The 21,132-nt window shown below is 39.4% G+C and overlaps 1 protein-coding gene across 9 annotated transcripts in view; it reads right to left on the bottom strand.

The window, feature by feature from the left end:
* The window catches only part of RASGRP3 (RAS guanyl releasing protein 3), a 101,499-nt gene that overhangs the window by 59,308 nt on the left and 21,059 nt on the right, over positions 1-21,132 (bottom strand). For 3 of the 9 annotated variants that reach the window (XM_090281134.1, XM_090281141.1, XM_090281140.1), the window contains exon 1: positions 15,343-15,614. The exons of 4 other annotated variants lie outside the window; for them this stretch is intronic. The gene's annotated coding sequence lies outside the window, so the exon portion shown is untranslated. Of the gene's footprint in view, positions 1-15,342; positions 15,618-21,132 lie in introns of those variants that run through there. 2 more of the 9 variants (XM_090281143.1, XM_090281142.1) reach the window with 2 other exon arrangements.

Here is a 21,132-nt window from a genome sequence, read left to right as displayed (position 1 = left end):
TCAAGCAAATGTGGCTCTTTGACTTTGCAACAACTATTTCAACCTAATCATCTCCCTTTGTCAAAATAATTTTTGTATTCAGAGACCTAAAATTATAGTGGAGGTTTTAGTAAGAAGCTAAAATTCCTGGTTGGGGGCGCTGGGCAGCTGAAGCCATTCCGGGTACTTCTGAGATGGGCAAAGACATGTTGGTGAGGGTGAGCTCGAGGAAGGGCAGCCTTGGAACTCAAAATGGCTCTGGGCACCAACGGCTGACTCTTTGGCTCTGGTGTTTGAGTCCTGCACCCTGTTTGTTCATTCACTCCTGTCACATGGAACCCTACATATTTTGTTGGTTCCCTTCGGTCACTCACTTTGGCTTTTATTTTTAAAGCTTCCAGAAAAGACCTGCACATGTTCCTGTTCCCCACTCTAAATCCACTCCTACAGCACCATAGGCTCTGAGACTCTGCCCCTGGTCTCCCACGTTTGGGAACAACAGGTTACAAATTACAGTTCCCATTGTCTTTGTCTTCAAATTCCACCTACATCAGAAAGTGACAGCTTTTTAAAAAGGGATAAGGATAGGGTAAATGGATTTTTAAGGAGCATATACTTTCCACATTCTCAGCAGCTTGTTTAGGGTTTGTCTGGGCAGCTCTAACCTTAACATTGAGGAGAGACTTCTCTACTTTACAAAATGGGATTATTGTCATCAGGAGGATACCTGCCTCTTATTAAATATTTGGGAGAAATTCAACAGGCCCCCTGGGTTGAGATGAACTACCTGCCCAGGGTCTCAAAGGGTGTGTGAACCACTATTCAGATGCACAAAGACCAACTGACTGCCCCAGAAGATTTAAAATGAAGACAAATGGAAATCAGTGTTTCCAGAGGTTCCACCATCCAATGTCATTCTTAATCCCTTAAAACACATGGACTTGCCCAATGCAAAAGGAGAGAGAAAAAATATCACTCTGTTTCCTACCATCAGCTTTTCCAAGTCACAAAAATTTGAGATATTAAAATTTTCACCCCCACCCAAGAGCCCATGAGCAACCCCAAACTGAATATTCAACTAAAAAACATAAGGGTTTCCTTTTTGCAGAGGCATTTATGACCCCGTCAAGATCTACAGGGACTACCCTTCACTGTTCCCCTTGGAGCTACTTCCTTTGCCTTTTGGTTCACCTGTTACCTTTCAGTACCTTGGCCAGATGCCATCAGCCAGGGTCACTGTTTTGTGCTTCACATGGCACTTCCCATGGGGCAGGGCAGCAGAGAACAGGGCTCTGAGGCTGCATAGACAATTATATAATTCTATCCATGTCACAGAAACACTGTCATATGGTGTTCTTTAGATAAGGCTTATAACAATGAAGACCAATGACATTCTGTTGGCTCACAAACCATACGACATTAGTGCAGTGCAGTCCTCAGACTAAGGAAGTTGATAGTATATGTGATCTCTGCATCATCTTGAATGGGACTTCTTGTGTATTGAATGTTTTTCCTCAGAGGAGATCAGATGGCAATAATCTAACTTCATTTTATAAAGAAATTCTGTAAAAAAGAGTTAATAGTATTTTTTTCTATGTTATCAATAAACAAATTGAAATACAAAGAAATTTAGTGCATTTTCAATTGGTTGGTCAGTCAACAAGCACTTATTAAACATTATCTTTTGTCTTTGTGTTTTTCTAGGTGATGTTTAAATGTTTTCTTTTAACCTAATTAAAATTATGATTCTAACAGCAAAAAGACCCAATTCTGATCTTGGTGGGGAAGCAGGGGTGTGTGTGTGTGTGTGTGTGTGTGTGTGTGTGTGTGCCTTTTTTAGGCCCAGTATCCAAAGAGTCCGTTATAGACTCAACAAATACTGACTGAGCACATACCTCTACCTTCCAAACAATATGCCAGGGCCTGGATATCCAGTGGTGAATGAAACAGACTTTGTCTCTGTCCAGGGAAGAAGTGTACAGCTTAGTGAAGAAAATCAACATCAAATAAGTAGACAGACAAATCAATGGTATAATTACAAGTTGTTATAAAAGCTATGAATGAAAACCCACACAGAATTCTAGGACAGAGAATGACAAGAGGGATCATTTTAGGTTAATGATAGGAAAGGTGTCTTTGAAGAGGTGATATTTATAGCCAAAGAGCTGGAACTTGGAGATTAACTTAGTGAAAGATGTGAGGGACTGAAAACCTTGTAAAACTGGCTGGATCATAATTCCATTTACTGAATTGGAGAAGACGGGCAGGATGGTGGCATGGTTATGTTGGAAGAAATCTAGAATTGTGGTGAAGATGTGTGAAAGTTGTGATGCCTGTGAAACTCCTGAGTGTAGGTCTCAAAATGAAGTTATTTATTCAAATATGGAGGTGGAATTTAAAATTGGGATTTATCTCCATGTAAATAGTACTTAAAGCCACAGGAATAGTCTAGATCACTTGGGAAGAAAGTATAAAGAGAAAGGGCAGGGGGCCCACCCTTAAGCCTTGGGAATCCCAACATCTAGACATCGGAGAGAGGCGATGAAGCAGCAAAGCATCATGAGTAGTTGTCAGAGACACAGAAGGAAGACTTTAATCATGTTGTGCCAAGAGGCCAAGAGAAGAATGAACTCATAGGAGATGAAACCGCCAAACGTACTGAATGCTACCAAGAGGCCCAACAAGTGAAGGATGGAAAGCTATCTGCTTTTAAAATTTCTGCTACAAGGAGGTAATAGATAACCTTGTCAAGAGCAGCTTCAGTGGAGCTGTGGGCAGATGCCAGGCTGGTGTGAGTTGAAGTGGAAATAGGAGGTAAAAAAAAACAAAGGCAGTATGTGTAGAATATGAGTTTAATGAGTTTGTGTTGGATTGAACTGAAGAGAAATTGGTAGAGGATGTGGGACTGAAGGGGTATTTTATAAGGTGAGAGTTGCTGGAGCATACCTGTACACTAATGGGGATGATCTAGTAGAGAGAAAGAAGTTAAAGACTCAGGAGGAAGAGGGAATAACTGAAAATGAAGGTATGAGCACCAGATGTAGCAAGAATAAAGAAAGAAGGCGAACATGATTGCGAATGCAGAAAGAGTATATGTCATTACAGTAGTAATGGGAAGATGAAGGAGAACAGCATAAATCAGAGACATATAAACATCAGTTTGACAGAGGATTTATCTAACCCACCTGCTTCCAATACCTATCATTCTTCTCTGGTTTTTGAAGAGAAAAGAAGGAAAAGAGAAATGAGCTCTCCAAGTCCCAGAGAAGGATGTCCCTTGACTTAGGATCTAATGAACCTTTTCCCAGGTCAGATAAACAATGTGGCCCTAATTCCTTTCAATACTTTCCTGCTAGTTAAATATCTGTATTCTTGCCTGCCAACATTTGATGCTCTTGGATACCAAAGAGTGCTGTCAACTTGTGCTGTTCAGCTTGGCTTTTTGTGAACCTTATTCTGAAGAAGTAGGCATTTTACATTTCACTTTTGACCTGGTGCTGTTGCAGCAGTATTTCATTAAGTGCATTAGTGATCACTACTTACTGTTCCACAGTGCTTTCAAGAAGGAATGACACATGTAAATCATCTAAAGTGTTTTGAAAGCATATTAGAATGAGATTTGTAATTGATACATACGGGTCAAGGTTTCTTGACCTCAGTACTATTGATATTTCAGATGGATAATTAGGTGTTGTGGGTGTGCATCCATGCTATGCATTGTAGGCTGTTTAGCAGCATCCTTGGCCTCTTCCCATTAGATGCCAGTAACACTCCACTCCAACCCCCAGTACGTGGAGCCAAAAATGTCAAATGTCCTCTGGAGGGTAGAACTGCCTCCAATGGAAAACCACTGATCCAGACTGATGTCGTAACATCATACTGGGACTGAAAAAGTCAATCAAACACCTAACATTGGTTCTAGCATCAGAATGTCTACCTTTTGTATAGATAAATGCCTGAAGATTTAATGGGATTTTTCAGTTTTCAAATAAATACTAGATAGCTTCATCAACAAGAAGAATTTGAACAAATGCACCTTCCCATACATCACCTCAGGGCAGAATATAACTTCATTTAAAACATTTCAAAGCTTTCTAAACATAAACTCATTCCACACTCTACAACGAACATATTTTGACCCTTGTTTTATTCTTGTGTTAATCTTTCAGTTTTATTTTACTTTTGCTGCTTATCATAACTGCTTTAATCTTTTTTGAAGGAAGTCAGAGGATAAATATTTATGAACATAGACCATTTTCTTTCTTTCTTTCTTTCCTTCTTTCTCTCTTCTTTTTTTCCCTTCCCCCCTTCCTCGTTTTTTTTTTTTTTTTTTTTTTTTTTTGCAATATGTGAATAAATAGTTCTCTTTTGTGATGACATTTTACTTCCTTTACTATTGACCAAGTATTGGCTCCTCTTAATCTCAGGATGACTCTGCATGGAATGCATTGCCTCTGTTACAGTTTTTACTTTTTTTAAATTTTATTTTTATTGTTTTTCTGTTACAATTGTCCCACTTTATCCCTCATTGCTACCCCCCAGCCCCCCTCCCCGTTGTCCATGTTCATGGATTATTTATTAGTTCCTTTGCTAAATCCTTCCCCTACTTAGCCCCTTCCCCGCCCGCCCCCCCTTTCCCCTGATAACTGTTACTCTGTTTCTTGTTCAATTTTGTTCATTTACAGTTTCTACTTTTAAACCATCCACCATGTGGCATTCTCACTCTGCAGAGAGGTTGCATCAAGGAAGGATGCTCAATGCAAAACTGTTAGCACCGATTTGTCCTCATACCAGCTTTATCACTTGCTGCCAGAAAGCTTACTCTTTGGGGTGTTAATTTCTTTACATTGAAATTCAATGACCATTTACTGAGAGGCACATGGCCTTGGCAGGTAAATACTTGACACTGTGACAAAGGCTGTTTTGTTGTAGGTGTGGCTGCTCCATATGGCAACAACCTTTGAAGATCAAGAGGTTCTCAAACAGCTTCTCATTATTATAAATAACCCAGTAAGAATCAGGCATTAATTGTAATCCTTCTTGAATCACAGCCTTTCCTTTTGGCAAAATAAATGTATAAGTTTAATTTCTCTTACATGAAATACAAACTCTGCATATACAAACACTGAACTCTGGTTAATGATATACGAGGTCTGTCCAGAAGGTATTCAGCCATGTAGTATGAAAAATAGAGACATTTACTGATAAAAATGCAAAATACAAGAAATATTGTACACAGGACAATCACATCTCAGTCCCTTTCAAAGTAGGCACCTTGGGACCTCACACAGTTCTCCCGATTGCCATCAGCTGCTTTGTTGTCTTTTCCTGAATCTCATCAATGGTCTGAAATCTCTGCCCTTTCAAAGGTGATTTTAGTTTTGGGAAAAGCCAGAAGTCACAGGGCGCCAAATCTGGGCTGGAGAGGGTCTGAGTCACCTGAGTGATTTGATGTTTCATCAAAAAATTCTGCACGGGACATGATGCATGAGCAGGCATGTTGTCGTGATGAAGCTGCCAATCACAGTTGCCCATAGCTGCAGCCTTCTAAATCATCCAAATAGTTTCCACAGAGGAATGTTGAAGTTCAACGCGAAATCTGGTGCAAATTCATTGCTCTGCGCGCTCAGTCATTTTGAATTCGCTGTCCTCAGAGTATACATGCTCACTCAACTGCATTTACTGCCACCACTGACTAGTATAGTGCAGTCGTCATTGTTCATGCATGTGCATTCCAGTCCATGCTCCTTAGCTGCCAGGTTAAATCAATGTCACAAAAACCATTCTCATTCTATTAACAATGACTGGACCTGTTCTGGACAGACCTCATATATGATGAGGTGTTTAGGAAAGAAGTGTACTGCTGACTGCAACTTATTTTGAAAGAAAAGAAAGATGAACCAATGGATGGATAGAGAAATGGATAAATGGATACATGTGTGAAAAAGCAAATAGAATACTTTTAATGTTAAAATCAGATATGGATATTCACTATACATTGACTATACAGTTCTCTCAAAGTTTTTATTTGTTTGAACATTTTTATCATATATTGTGAAAAAAATTCTCCTATTATTTTAAATTACCTCTTTTGAACTTTCAATGTTTGGGAATTTGATGAACAAATTATATTCATTAGCCCTTCTGGCTTTGTAACTATCAATTATATGCAATCTGAAGAAGTCTCAGTTATCAGTCTGTTGAAATGGCTTCTCTGTCTCCTTTAGCATTTTAGATGCTATTCTCTCAATGTTTTCCAAATTCTGTTAATGACATTCTTAAGGTGGAGAGATCAAAATTACTTTATAAATATTCCAAGTCTCAAAGTGTTGTCTGAGGATAAGAGAAAAATATTTTTGGATTTGTTTCTAATAGTCTCTGGAGAATGAAGAACCAGGCTAAATTGCTTTTCAAGGAATCCCTACAGAATATCAATTAAAGGCATATTCATATGTTGATTATGCAAGCTAAAACCTCCAAATTTTCCTCAACTCCCACCTCTCCTTCACTCCCAAATCCAATTGATTTGAAAAACTATTCTTCTACCCTCTCCACCTCCATTGACCTGATTCAAACTCCATCTCTGGAGTCTTCCATCAGTCTTTGGTAGCTTTCCTCTCCCACCTGTCCTCTTCATTGCCTCCAGAGTTTTCTTTCCAGAATTCAAGTATATTCATATCACTCTTTCACTTAACAAGTTGTGATCATAGTTAAGAATTATTGCTCATGATCTTAAATCTATTAGTGATATTGAGGATTTTTAAAGAGAGAACTTATTATTTAGAAATACATAATAAAATATTTATAGCTGGAATGATGAACTGTCTGGGCTTTGCTTCCAAACTCTTACCGAAAAGAAAGAACATGGGTGGAGACATAGGGGAACAAGATTGGCCATTGAAAATTGTTAAAGTTGGGTATAGAATACACAGAGTTCCTTATATTGTCTACTTCTGTAAATGTTGGAAATTTTCTATAATAAAATGTATGTTTTCTTAAACTATAAATGCTTCTCAAAAATATCTAAATGCTTCAGAAGGGCAAACACTACCTTTAACACTGGAGCCACCTTGTCTTTTGAGACTTTTCTCTATTTCTTCTCTGACTTGTACCCGATGATTCAGATCTACCAAATTACATTATTCCTGGAATGGATTCTTTCAAAGTATAGTTCTTTCTTCTTGAACAATGACTACTCATACTTTTATATTCAGTTCAAATGTCACCAACCCTAGAGAACCTTCCTTGACGTACCCTGATATAGTCAACTCCACGGATGACTACCATAGAACTCTGTACACACCTCTTTTACAGAACAAACATGTGGAAATTGTAAGGTGACTGTTGTAATAATTTTTAGAATATTGATCTGATTAACTAGGTGGTGATATCCTGTAGGGTAAAGTCTGTGCCATTATTCATGTTTTGTGCAATATGCCATACAAGGCACCTGTTTAAAAATACTTGCCAAATGAATCAAATAAAAATATATTTTAGACTTTTTCTTTTACTTTGTTACCCATAAACTAGATTGTACTTACTGAGGTTTAATAACTTTTGGTGTAGTAGAATTGCCAAATCTGAGAGTTAAAACTCAAAACAATTTCTCAAATATATTAGTATTCCAAATGATGGCAGATTTCTCCACATGACACATTTCTTACTCATCGTTATAGCTGAAAAAGGTAAAGTCTCAATTCTTACACAATAATACCACCATCATTGGCTTAAATCAGGCAAAGTTCTTGCAGCTTCCAAAGAGAGGATGAAAGCAGTATTTCTTCAAAGACACAGAGAATTAAAATAGCATGCGATACGTTCCACTGGTCCTGCTTCAAGGTCTGCTTGGCCCTTTTATCTATTTGTAATCATGGTGCCAAGAAACAATTTATGAAGTAAGGATGACTGCCCCACTTGGTGCCAATATTAAGTCACTTCTCATAAAAAGCAAATATAACTTAAAGCAAACTGTCACTGCTGGTTAATCAGCCAGGTCCTGCAGTCATGATCTTTTGTATACATGTCATCATGTGAGGTAGAATAATGATTTTTGAGTGTTGCCAGAGGCTTAGCTTTACAAGAACACCCTGCCCAAGGTGCAGAGCATCACAGTTGACAGAACACCCCAACAATGGGAACAGGGTGAGTGTTTTCGGGTAGAGGCTGAAAGGAGACTGCAAGATGCATGGAGTCTTAGGATGTCCTTCTAAAGGAAATGGCCATGTGTTGGGTATGACATAATGTCAGTTGCTTGACAGGCACAGCAGACTCCTGAGTCCACACAATGGCTTCCCTTTGCACAGCAAGCACCAGTTTTTAACATAAACATAGCGAGAGGCAGTGTGATTGGAATAGAAAAGACATGCACTTTGTTTCCAGGCAGAATAGGACCAGAACCCTGGCTTCCCTACTCACTGGCTAGTGACTCAAACCTCTCAGAAACCTACTTATCACTCTGCTATAGTGTCAACAATAATGACTACCTCTGGGAGTTGTGAAGATACACATCAGTGCCTTTCCTCTCCCAGCAGCAAACTCAGTTTAAATGCCTACCACAGAAGGAAAATGGAGACAGACTCCTCTTAGTATCAGAGTGTGAAGAGAAAGAGACTAGAAATCTTGAGTGCCACCATTTAGGCCGAGTGCTGTCCTCGCCATAAAAAAATAATGATTTCTGAAACACCCTGTCAACTCATATGATTCTGAATAGCAGGCATTCCATACATAAATGTAATACTTTCTACTTTTAAAAAGCAGAACTGAAGTAGAGAAGGATCCAAAGTCAGTCAAACTGAACTTATGATATGAGGTTTTCATAACCAAATATGGAAATTATATTCAGTTCTTCTATTTTAAAACCATTTAAAATTCTGAACTCCAGAAATCCACAGTAACCTGAGATCTGAGAACATTCATACTTGATAGTCACAGGGCAAGTTGTTAAAGTGTGGCTGGAAAAGGACATTTGTTTTTTCTAGATCCTTGATTCCAGGTCTAAGGAGGTTTGGAAAAGCAGGTCAGTTTTCCAAAACCCCTAGTGTTATCTTTCCAAAGTGAATTTCCATAAAAGACTCAAAAAAAAAAAAAAACAAAAACAAAAAAAAGCCCAAATCCCTCAGCTCAGTCCATTATGAATTGTTGGATGAAAGGAAAAATGTTATTTTCTCAAAACAAAATAGAGGAAAGGCTCAACAGTTTCTTCCTCCTTCTCTCTCTCTCTCTCATGAATTCTGATTCCATGGCAGATTCACGGCTTCTCTGCCTAAGTTCTCCAGCTCATTGCCTCCCTTTTGGGCAGTTCATCAACTGCTAAGGTCTCCATCACAGTATAGATACCTCAGAGGGGAAAAAGAGATGCAATTAAATCACACATGCAAATAGCTACTTGTCTGCAATTTTTGAATTAATTAAGTAGTTGCTAAAATGAACTTCTGGAATCTACTATGCACTTAACTTTTTTCATGTTATTTTCCCCCATTACCAGCTCTGTCAATGACTGTACCTAGAACATGTTCAAAGATGAAACTCTGAGTCGTCGGCAGCCGTCCATCTCGAGAGACGATGGTGTAGCTTCCCAAGTGTCTATCTGCCGCCGAGAATGGCTGTGCAGTCCGACTCGGGAGTGACACGGTATCTGTCTCCTCCCGTGTTGAATCGACATCTTGCGATGACGCTGGAGTGTCCTCTCCAGTGGAGCTGAAGCTACAGAGCCTGGGCAGGTTGATATGGAGGGTCTGCTGTTGCCCATGCAGCAGACCCCCCCTCTCTTCGCAGCTGAAGGGTCCAAGGGAAAGACGGAGTCGATACAGCTTGGCTTCAGGTGCGCCGCAGGAGTTGCCGGTGTTGACTACAACGTCAAACCGCCTTAGGGACTCCGGCTCCGGATTTTCTGTCGGGGTTTACTCCCTTAGCCTTTCCCCAGAAGAGGTATGCCGCAAGGCAGCGGAGGTTTTTTGGAGTCAGAGTTTTCCTTCTCTGATGTACCCTGACTGGAAGATCGAACCAGCGACACTTAGCTCGCAGGCCGACGCTCAATCCACTGAGCTAAACCAGCCAGGGGAAACTCTGAGTATACTTATAATACTAAAGCAAATTAATGGCATAATGATCCATGCAAGAGTCTTGAAATATTTTATGGGGTGGGGATAGCTTCAGCTAAAGCAATACTAAGTTAAGTTTAAAGTTAAGGTAGCAGTTGAGAAATAGAAAAGACTTCAGGAAAAAAGAAAAAAGAACCTGATCACAAAGAAACTGAAAAGATGTTGGGATATCTGCAGATACCTAATCATTCAATAGTTGAATTCTCCACTTACAAGAGAGGCACCAAGGCTTACATGACTTGAAATTCTACAGACTGTTATCTGGGAGGTAAGCCTTCAACCTACCATCTCAATTTCTTTTTCTTTTTCTTTTTCTTTCCAAAAATTTCTTTCCCCTTTTGTCCCCTTGAAAGGTATAGATTATTACAGTAGTCACTAAGGAAAAAATGCTCTTTGACTCAGTTCATGAATTAAATGTTTTTCAGGATTTCTTAAAGTCAAAGAAGGCTATCTTTCCCATTCATACTCCCCAAAAAAGTGGCTTTAGAAAGATATACTCTAATAGCTGCTACTATCATAAAGCTGTTCACTTGCTTCCACGCCACCCTCCCCCACCCCCACACCTGTAAGCCCTGGCCATGATAATGTACAGCTGCCCTGTGAAGTCATTGGCACCACACACTATCATTTCTATGACCTTGCCAACATGCTGATAATGCTTTTATACAATGAACCAGATTGCCATAACAGAAAATTGACTAGTAGTGAAGATTCTCAATTATTCTGGCAAGTTAAACCTTTCTCAGCTGTAGGCAGATGACTCCACAGAGGGAAACAGTCATAGTAGATACTGTGACCAGTGGTCAGAGTATACTATTCCCCACAGGCAGAAGGCACAGTAACCAGGCAGAACTTCCAAGAAGGCCGATAGTTTGCTTCGTTGGATAAAAGGAGTGCTGGACATCAGACTGCATTTTTGTATCTAAGAAACAAACAGATTTTTTCTAAAGCTGAATATTATATCGTGCCATAGCTGGTATGATTCCCACTTAACCACATTGGATCTGCAGGGGAAGAAAATAACCACTAAGTTCCTTTAAAAATATTACCCTAAACAACTACTACTGTGTCTGTAACTAGGTCAACCCTGTTTCCAAAGCCAAGTATCCATAGGCTTGGAAATACCATGACTGGCATGTAGGAAATGGCATATCATGAAATCAATAATCCATTTAGCTTCTGTCCATCAGAATGTAATAAAAATTATAGCACTTGTGATCACAAAGGACATGTTCATAGATGTCATTCAGAGTCAGAAGACTGGGGACTTAGCAGAGCTCTCTGCCAGTTACTGGTTCCATGACCAGGGACAACTCACTCACTTTCTCTCATTCTCAGATTTATCACTGTAAACAATAGTGATGATGGCCTCTTTCTTTCACAGGATTGTAGTGAAATACAAAAAAAACCCCAAAAAACAAAAATCTTTATAGCGGAAAATTGCTGTATAAATGTAGGAATTTGTTTGATGCCATAGATGGGCTGAAAGAAGACCAAAGCACAGCAAATCTACTCTCCACAGACTCCAGAGATACTACTGCAATCATCTAAAACTGCAAAGGAAACCAGACTTTCAAATCCATAGAACAATGGAAATGTGAAATGCAAACAGCTAACCAACTCAGAGAACTGTAAATGAGCAATTTATATAAAGGGAAAGAGGGACCCCAGGGAGTTAACTCTTTGGGAACAGGTCTTCGGAACACGCAGTCTGGGAAAACAAAGAAACAAAAGAAGCCCTGCATCACTAAGTTTATTTCCTTATCCTCAAAGGTCCAGAGAAAATAAACACAATTTTGCCTCCAACTATCTCTGAAGCATGACTCTGGACTCTTCTGTGATTTCGAGTTCATCTTACGCGTCTCCATGTAATGCACATTGGACTGTGACAATTGCTATGGAAATAAGCACAACCAAGCAAGAACTGGAGGTAATTTCCAGTGGTTTTGGTTCAGCAGACTGCATTACTGATAACTCCTGAGTTCTTAGTTTTAGAAACATCAGGCTGGTGAGAAGCGAGTTAAAAATTCCCTTTTCTTGCTATCAATAGCTTAATCTTCAAAATGTGTCATCCTGTCATATCAGCCTTGAAAAAACACTGGTAACTTTCTCAAAGACATCCATGGATGGTTTACTTACTTAATTTTCTTTCTGATTAACCGAAGGACTCTTCTGTTACTTATGAATTACTTGGGGCTCTTTCTCCAAACCAGCCCTAATTTGGACCACATGGAGGAATATGGAAAGCCCAGTCAAATTTTTTGAAGGGTTCAAGAAGTAGGATTCTAAAAAAAAAACAACAAAAGAAGTAGGATTCTCTAAGGAGTCTGTATCTGGCTGATGACCCAGAAAAGCCTCAGGTTCATGGTTCACACATCGGAGGACAGGTCTTCAGATACGCAGTAGGTACGGGGGTGAACCTTGCAACTGGCAAAAGCAGGTGCAGGCGGCGTCCCAGTCAGCAGAGAAATGCACACCTCTCCCCCCTCCCCTGTCTCAGCCAGTCCCCCCACAGCTCAGGACAAACCAGAGGATCCAACAGAGGGAAGGACTGCATTACTTCTGTTCATAAACAACCACCACCTGTGTGGACAACCAGCCTTCCAGGGTGAGTCACAGAAACAGGTCTGATAACAGCTTTATCACCACTGAGCAGGCTATTTGGGGTGGGGCACGGGTGGAGTGGCTGTCCTCTGAAGGAAAGGAGTGACAGGAAAATCCGAGGAAAGGGCCCGAAGGGGCAGGGACAGCAGTGTGTTCCCAGGTAATAATAAAGCTCCCAGTCGCTGTTCTCACCAAAGCGAGGGCTATCACTGACCTGCTGTCCAAAGACAAAGCAGACCGCCAGCCACTGACCCTGTACAGCTTGGGCTCAGGCTGTCACAAGGGGAAACCTCACCCTTCCTGCCCTGGAGAGTTCAAAAGGGCCCTAGTGCACGTTGTGTGTCTCATTGTCTTCTGCTAAAATAGTCTCATTTGCATTTCATGTGCTTTTACATTTAAATATGTGAGATTAGCATATGCGTTCCACTTTTACTTTGTAATGTGTTCAGGTTCTGGAGTCTGACCTAGGTGGCACTTCTGCCTGTGCCACATATAGCCAAGGGGCTAACAGGGTCTTGGAGCTTCAGTTTCTCCAACTGTAAAACTGGGATAACAATATATAGCATATACATATGGGAAGTTTAAATAAAAATAAGCACACTTGGTGAGCATGGCATCTGGCTTGGTCAGTGCACAATAAAGGTAAGTTAAAATTATTAATGTTAATATTATGGTGGGAAAAGTAGCTGCAGCCTTCAGCTCTCTTTTCTGGCTCTGCCACTAACTGGCACTGTGACCCAGATAAATCGGCTACAATTTCCTCATCTTTATAAGGAGTTAAATTGTACATTCTATAATTCCTAGCCAGACCTATAAAAGTCATTGACTTGACTTAGTATCTCCATGTAAAATAATTATTTTCACTTTTCTGTTATTAATATTTTGAAAGTCAAGGGTTTTTTCAAAAGAATCTGCGGGCTTTCAAAAATCCAGCACTTGAATAATTCAAAGAATACTCTGCCATTTGGACCTCCCATTTTATTTGTGGGTGGTTCTGTTATTCCAGAGACACCATTTCACCGGGAAGCTCTTTTCCACTATCAGCCTGGGAACAGGTTAAACCAGAAGCAAACTCCCTCCAGGAGGGCCCGGTGCACAGCCGGTGCCCTGAAGTCAGACAAGGAAGTCACTGCTGGGCCATGCGGCCACAGGCTGACCCAGAGAACTCACACAAGTAGCTTAAAGAGGAACAAAGAAGTTGGAGATATTTCTTCTCATTGAATACTCTGGTTTTGTGGATTCTTCTACATTTTAAGGAAAAGAAGGGAGGGAACTCCCCAATGCCAAACTAGCCATTTTTCCAGAAAGGGTATCTGAAACTGCTTCCATCAAGATCCTTGCTGATGCGGGACTCCAGAAAAGTGTGTTGGCGTGGCAGAAGCAGCACGCTCTGGGGCATTTTCAATCCATTCTTCACATACAACAAAGGGAAGTGGGGGTGGAGGGAAAGCAGTGCTTCCTCCCAGCAGGAGACAGAAACTGCAAGACAACAGTACAACCTGGGCATGTGGGACAAGCCATCGGTCACCTGGGGAAACACTTCAGGGTGCCCCCGACTTGTCACAAGCCAAATAACTGATAAGAATTCACTTTAAAACCATTCTCTGGCCCCCTCCTCAATATCTAGGCAACCCAGAAGAAGGAACATGTTGGGTTATCTCCCCAAAACACTGATTCAGGGACCTGTCAATGCCAGAGGTTTACATCACCAATTCAGGACTCTGCCCTCTCCCCTTTTCCTCTTTCTTCTTAAGCATTCTGTGATGACGGTGACAGGACAGAAGTCCCTAAACAACAGCTCTGTTCCAGGATGGGGCCTGCTTTGTGGTTCTCCCTAAAAGCAAGCTCCACTGTTGCCCAGTGAACCAGAGAAAGAACAGGTCCTCTCAGTGATTTGGGAGCAGGCCACTCAGGGTTGATAATCGGCTTCAGGCCACACTTTCATAATCCAGGGTAAAAACAGGAAGCAAGACTCGAGCATCATGAAAACACAACCTTCCCTTATCAAAAATAAGGAATGTCAGATGCCACCGAAAAGTTTTAGCTTTAAAGTCAGGAAGGTGAAGTACCTTGTTGAAGAAAAGAGCTATAGGCTGTATCTTTCAAAGAGTTAGAAAGCATGCCTGGAATCTGAGTAAGATTTCTAACCTAAGTCTACACATTATCTTGTTAGTTTTCTGTATTGCAGATTGTTATACATAGTTAAATGAGTTCATCTCCAAAAGTGACTAGGAATGATCAAGTCAGCCATATAAGAAGCTCACTAGTTATTGCTCAAAATACTATTTTTCAAGTTTCAATAGTAAAACTGATTAAAATATCAAATCTCAACTCACTTCAGTAGCATCTCTCATTCATGACCTGAATCTTGGCTTTGAACCTAAACACCACAGACCATAGAAATCCCGGACACCAGAAAATAAACTGGCTGTTTTCTAGCCCCATTCATCCTTAAAATTAGAAAACAACATTGCTGAAAATAACAGGTTCTTTGTAAAAAATGGAAATGGCTATTAATCACTGGTACAAACAAAATACCTCCTTTAGTGCCAGAGGGAAACAAAGATCAAAATGAAAAATTGTCAGTGGTTTGCAGTGCACACACACACACACACACATGCACACACACGCACACACGCGAAGTTCTCCTGTTACTTACTGGCGCTGTGTTGTCGTGGTGCGCCCTGCCTGCCCAGCTGCCAAGTGCCGAGCGAGCCTTGAGCAGCTGTTTCCTTCAAGCTGGGGCTCTGTGTCTTAACCAGTCACATGGCGCCTCCTGATAAATACTGCCGCGGTGTCAGGGGGTCAGAGTCTGAAGATCATTATTCTTCTAATTCACAAACCTTCTCTTAACCCCTGGGCTGGCTCAGCTTTCACTTCGCATGCAGAGCAGTCCTTTCCACAGTGTTTTCTTTTAGCTTCCAGCTCCAAACAGCTGATAAGTCACACTGGAGGGCAGGTCACAGCCAGTGGAAAACCGGTGTGTTTTGGGCGGGGGTGTGGGGGGTAGGGGTTGGGGTGGGGAGACTGGCAGTCCCTATGCTTTCTCATCTCACTCAGGTTTTCACTGGGGCTCTGGAATGGCAAGAAAAAGGAGCCACTGCCAGGCACGGCAGGTGGAAGCTGTTCTACCTTCCCGGTGCCCCCGGAGGACTTCAATCTGTCGCTCCATCTTGGTTTGTTTTTCTCAGCATCCCAGGCTCCAGTGTGTTGAGGAGGCACAAGACTGAGTGGGCTGTTCTGAGGAAGGCAGACTAACAGTTGAAGAATGCTTAGGTTTAATGTCAACACAGCGGGGGCTGCTGTGCAAAGTGGATGCAGAGGGGCAAATGTGTGACGGGTGAATGCCAGTTTCTCTAAAGGGCTAATGGAAGGGATTTTAGGTCATTCAAGCCAAACTTCTGCATCATTATCTGTTGGACTGTGTCAACATTTGGGGGTACAGCAGAGCTGTTGAGATTATCCGCTGAGGCATGAGAGTGAAAACGGAAATTATCGTGAAATTGACAAAGCACTTCACAGGTGTGCTGCTGCCCCCTTTGGTGTGCTAGGAAGTTGGACCCACCGGCTGCTTCCCCACCGGCCACCCCCGGCTGCTCACAAAAGTGGCAAACCATCCCAGGTGATTTGTTGAATTTGTCCTTCTTACCTAAGCTGATTTCCCCCCTCTCCAAGGAAAGTCCTTAAACTCTCTGACTTTGGATAGTATCTGACCTTGTGTAGTATCTGACTTCTTGATATAGTAACAGCAACACTTCCCAAAATCAGTGCCTAGAGCAGAGTAGAGTGCAGATAGGACAGAGTCAGCTCATTTGGCAATGTGAACATCTGAACAGATTTTAAAAGGTTAAAATGCCCCAGGGGATTTTTGAACCATAACGAACCTGTTAAACTGTCAACCTTGATTTTTAATAAGTGAGATCTTACTCAATAAAGGAGCCTGTGTGGGCAATTTTTCATATCTGGGTTTTGTCCTATACTTATTTGCAGTATTAATCAAACCAGAAGTTTTTCCAAAATAACAGAAAAAGACCCCAAAAAACTCCATCTAGCCATTCTTTCAGGGGACTAATTTGTTATTAACCTATGAGAGCCCAATGTGCAAATGGAATTTTTTTTTTGCAGGCTTCAAAATACAACTCTTTCAAAATTAGCAACAGAAATAAACAACAGATATTAAAATACAATGTGCTGAAATGCCCATTACCATCATAAACATTTCTCCTGGTGTGTTGATGCGACCAATCATTCAGAAACAGAAAAGGAGGCCTACTGAAGACTTGAAATATTATTTTGACTTAAGTATACTTTGTATTTACAGTAACAGAAACTTCTGGGATCTTATGGCATCCATTCATCATTTTATTTGCAACTGACTGTGTTAAGTATTCTCATAATCCATTTCATACCATGTGGTGAAAGAGAGACTTTGTGAAACCCTTCGATGACCCAGAGGAAAAACAGCATCAGGAAAAAGAAGCATAGAGACCTTCTCTTTCTATCAGCAGAGAGGGAGGGAGGGATCCTGATCACACTCATGGAGCATACTGTCAGCGCAGACTGCGACCGTGGACCCTTCCGACAGGTCCAGCAGTGCTACTGAAGGTTGTACAATGACACCCTCTTCCAGCCTTGCAAAATAACAGGAGATTCCACCTCTCTTCCCAAACCGCCTACAGGTACCAACAACTTCCTTCAACTCAAAAATCGGGGCTGTCCTCCTGGCAGAGGCCCTTCCCCCAAGGCGCGTGTGTCACCCTGTGACTCCCACCTGCTCGGGACCCTGTCCCCAACGATGCCTTCTCTCCCGGTCTTCTTACCCTCCTCATGAGCTCATCATGCTCACATGGTTTTTATGTCCTAAAAACAATCTGTTTTGCTCCTATAATTACTGCCGTAATTCACTCATTCCCTTTGCAACTGAGCTTCTGGAGAAACGCTTCTGGTCTCCATGGTCTCTCATTCTGGTTAAGCCTTAACCTGCTCATGGTCGGTCTGGCTTCTGACTTCACTAAAATTCCAAAATCCAAAGACCGAGGTTTTTGGACACTGTTGGCCTTTCTTTTTTTCGTCCTCTCTGCTGCTTGGACCCATCTTACCAAGCAGTCCTTAAATGTTCTCCTGTGGCTTCTTAAAATTTTACTTCTACCCCTGTCGGCTTCTGATGCGGACTTTTCTTGCTCCTGCCCTTAAACTGGAAAATCTCGTCTCTTCTTTCTGGTTTCTAATATCTCTCACCTGTCTTAGCTTATCACCGAATGACTATAGGGGTTGCCTAATTGGTTGCCTTGCCTCCAAAACAAACCTATCTCTGCCTTCAATTTATGGGTTGTTTTTTTTTACACTTTTGTACTGAAAGTTTCTCAGGGGCCATGGTGGTATCTCAGGCACCCTTGCATTCCCAGAACCTATGACACGGCTGGAATACATTCCACGGCTGTCGCATTTCTTTTTCTATATTATAAGTAGGTCTTCACGCACCTATGTTCCATCTAAACTTTGACAATCTTAGGGAAAGTTTATGACTTACTCATTTTATATCTCGCAATGGCTCATACAATGACTGATGTGTAGGAGACACTTAGCTGAAACAATGCTGAATGAAAAAGTGATTGAAGAGAAGGATCTTCTGTCTATTTCTTTAGGAAAACATATAAGTTTGCAAAAGCTGATTTTTTATTAGGCGACCAAAATATCTTAAGTAATCACCCCCCCAAAAAAAGAAATGATGGTCTCATTCTATGACCATGCTATAATAAAACTATAAAATAATTACAAAAGTATAAGTCATAAAAGAACCAAGCTCTCAAAAATATTTTATAACACTTCTTTAAAAAAATTCATTGATTGGAGTAGAAATCAAAAAGGCAATTACAGAATGCTTAGAAGTTTTTTAATAATGAGAAAATCACATATCAAATATTGTGGCCAGAGCTAAAAGAGTTAATTAAAGGCAAACTGACCCAAAAAGAAGTTTAAAAACAACAGATCAATAATCAAGGAAAAAATGTAAAAGTTATTGAGAAATTGTTTCCAAGAAATGTTTTTAGTCCAAATTATTTGCACAATCAAGTTCTCTCTGATCTTCAAGCCACAGATAATTTCCAAACGATATAAAATGTTCAAGGGGACCAAAGTCACAAAAAACTAACATAGCACCCATGATTTAAAATAAACTGATATAGCATAAAAAAAGACACCACAGTCTAACCTCAGGTGTAAACATAGTTTGCCTTAGAGATGTGAAAAGATCTCCATATTAAGGAATGCATTAGCATAATGACATAAATAGGTCAATTGAAAAAAAGATTTTGGATTAGCACAATAAGTAATCTTGAAAAGTCTTTTGATAAAACTCAATATTGAATTTTAAAAATTAATAAAGGGGAGTTAGGAGAATTTTTCTTAGCATGCTTAAGTTATCTATAGCAAACTGAACACAAAACAGAAACAAGGATGCTCATTGTCACTACCACCATTTAGCACCGTTCTGGGCATTTGAGTTACTGCAACCCAATAAGAAAAAGAAACTAAGGAAAAATTATGAGAAAGCAGGAGACAAAATTATCCAACTTGTGTATGTTACAATCACTTACTCAATAGAATCAACTTTTTAAAATGTTTCAATACAGAGTAATGAGAAATGTCAGTGAGATGCAGTTATAAAATAAACACACAAAATCCATAGAATTTTCCATATAACAGCCAAAAACTGTTTAAAAACCTAATGGAAAAATATCTCATTCATAATGGGCAACAACAATAACAAAATTTCTAGGAATAACAAAAAAGTGAGTAACATATTTTAAAAATCTATAAAAATACTCTACTGAGAAAATATTTCAATAAATGGAGAGTTATACAATTTTCCAGGTTGAAAGACTCAACATTGTAAAGGTGTCAATTCTCCCCTATTTATTTTATAAATATAATTAAATTTTGGTCAGAATCTCAAAGAGATTTTTTAAACAGGCCAAAAAAGAAATCATGACGTTTATTTGAAAGAATTTTTAAAAACTGAAAATGGTAAAGAAAATTTTAGAAAACATCAGGGAGGGGATTCTAGGTATTAAATAGGCTAAAATCATCAAAAAATAAAAGTTTGATACTGGTGCCAAAAGAGGCAGAACAGTGAAACACAACAGAAGGCCCAAAAATATAGATACAGGAACTATAGTAAAATGTTTACTTGTTAAATACCGTATTTAAACCAAGTGGGGGAAAATGAATTATTCAATAACTGGTTGAATAGTTAGTTACTATGAAAAAAAAGATGCAATTATACCTCATACTATACATAAAGCAAATGCCTAGTGGACTAAAGAGTTAAATGTGAAAATAAAACCACATACAAACTTGAAGAAAATAATGTGATTGTTTTTAAAATCTTCAAAATTTTAATCATGATTAAATACTTTCATCATGAAAATTATTTTAATGATGATCACAAAAGCAGAAACCATAAAGGAACATTTTTAATATTTAAATGAATAAAATGTAAAAAGTGTATCGAAAATAACCCCATCGTAACCAAAATTAAATCACAAATGACAAAATAAGATTTAAAAATGAAACTCATATGGTAAAGGGTTAATAGTCTTACCATATAAATAACATTTATAATTAACAACTGTGCAAAAGATATTAGAAGAAATGTAATTCACTAGTATACATATGAACAAGAATTTAGCATCCTAAAAAAAGTATATGTTACATGATAGGATGCCATTTATTACCTCCAAATTTGCCAAAGATAAAAAATTGATAATTCCCAATGTTTGCAGGAGGGTTGGAAAAATGGCACATTCATACTCTGCTAGTAAGAGTATAAATTGGTACAACATGTAAGGAAGATAATTTTGTAATATGTTAGCAAAAGCTTTTTAAAATATGCATACCCTTTGATTCATAAGTTTTTGTTCTAGAAATATACCCCAAGAATATAATATCGATTTTTACATGTATAAGAATATTTCTTACAGCATTATTTATACTATTTAAAAATTAGAAAAAAACTATGTACCAAAAGTAATGGAATAGATTATAACATATTTATAAGAGGTAGCACTTTGCAATCATTATAAAATAATGTTTGAACTATATTAATATGGAAAAATATTCAGCATAGATTAAGTGAAAAACATGAGTTACAAAACTGTTAATTCAGTATGATCTCATTTTTTCTAAGAAAACATGTCAACATATGTAAAACTGAAACATTTTATATATCTAGTTTTTAATAGCGGTTACCTTTGGGAGTTGGAGTCAATACAGGTTTTTTCCCTTATTTATGCTTATCAGCTTTTTTTCCTACTGTCTCTATGATAAATGGGTATCCATTCATTTTTAATTGAGATCTTTTTCATGTAAGAAAAGCCGTACTAGACCTACAATCATACTTAAGTACTTTATCTACACAAATAGGAGTAAGACATAGAGAAGAAATGTC

Source organism: Furipterus horrens, unplaced genomic scaffold (assembly GCF_987537825.1).
Source record: "Furipterus horrens unplaced genomic scaffold, mFurHor1.1.pri manual_scaffold_6, whole genome shotgun sequence".
In the NCBI taxonomy this organism is placed as follows: domain Eukaryota; kingdom Metazoa; phylum Chordata; class Mammalia; order Chiroptera; family Furipteridae; genus Furipterus; species Furipterus horrens.
The sequence above is the reverse complement of the archived record's forward strand: the minus strand, read 5'-3'. Positions and strand labels throughout refer to the sequence as shown.